This window comes from Echinops telfairi, unplaced genomic scaffold, assembly GCF_000313985.2.
Source record: "Echinops telfairi isolate 266 unplaced genomic scaffold, ASM31398v2 ScPeMD7_7457;HRSCAF=8495, whole genome shotgun sequence".
Lineage (NCBI taxonomy): Eukaryota > Metazoa > Chordata > Mammalia > Afrosoricida > Tenrecidae > Echinops > Echinops telfairi.
In genome coordinates, this window is record NW_022111357.1 from 13,386,476 (window position 1) to 13,387,573 (window position 1,098).

Below are 1,098 nucleotides of genomic sequence, written 5' to 3' on the forward strand. Positions count from 1 at the left end.
GGAAGGGGGGGAATGAGGAGCTGATACCAAGGGCTCAAGTAGAAAGCAAATGTTTTGAGAATGATGATGGCAACAAATGTACAAATGTGCTTGAATGGATGCATGTGTGAACTGTGATGAGTTGTACAAGCCCCCAATAAAATGAGTAAAAAAAAGAGAAAGAAGGTAACGTATAGGGGATATCTGGTATTTACATTACAAATAACGAGCATGATGAGAGTTGGAGAAAGAAAATGAAAAACTTTTACTAAACAAAAGTTCATCAATTGAAAACTATAAATTAAGGCAACTTGAGATAGCTTTGCATAATCAACTAGCACACATTCTTTCAAAATAATGCTCAGTTAGTAGAGACAAAGCCTTCAGGTGCAGATTACACTATTAGGACATTCTAAAGTTAAGAAGGGACCCTGCACACCAAACTCACTGCTGTCCAGTTGTTTCTGAGGCAGAACAGAATACCCGCACGTTTCCACTCTATCCTCTTATGGAAGCAAATTGCCACATCTTCCTCCCATGGAGAAACTAGAAGCTTCACATAAGCAACCTTTTTGTCTAGAGTAGAATACTTTATGAGCATGTTAACATAAAAATACTTAGAAATCAATGATATCCAAAGTAATGCTGAGGATACAATAAAATTAAAAATGCAGTTACTTTAAACTTTTAGAAATTGTGTGGCACTGGGCATCCCCTTGCAGAGGGGTCTCGGGGAGGATGGGCCGGTCAGGGTGCGATGTGGCAACGATGAAGCATGCAGCTTTCCTCTGGTTCCTAAATGCTTTCTCCCGCCCCACTAGTGTGATCCCAATTCTCCCTTCTGGGTATGGCTGGACCAGAGGATGTACACTGGTACAGATGGGAAGTGGAGGCACAGAGAGTCCAGGGAGGATGGTCCCTTCGGGACTGGTGGTGTAGGTGGTGGTGCTGGGAGGGTGGGTTGGAAGGGGGGAGCCGATTGCAGGGATCTGCATGTGGCCTCCTCCCTGGGAGATGGACAGTGGAGGGGTGGGTGGGGGGAGACGTGACAAGGTCATAATTTGTAAATTGCCAAGGGTTTGTGTTGACTAATCCCTTTCTTTTCCCTTGAGCCTCAGC

The 1,098-nt window shown here is 44.4% G+C and overlaps 1 protein-coding gene across 8 annotated transcripts in view; it reads right to left on the reverse strand.

Annotated features, from left to right (window-relative positions):
• ZCCHC17 (zinc finger CCHC-type containing 17) overlaps window positions 1–1,098 on the reverse strand; it is a 92,290-nt gene that overhangs the window by 35,089 nt on the left and 56,103 nt on the right. The window lies entirely within an intron of this gene.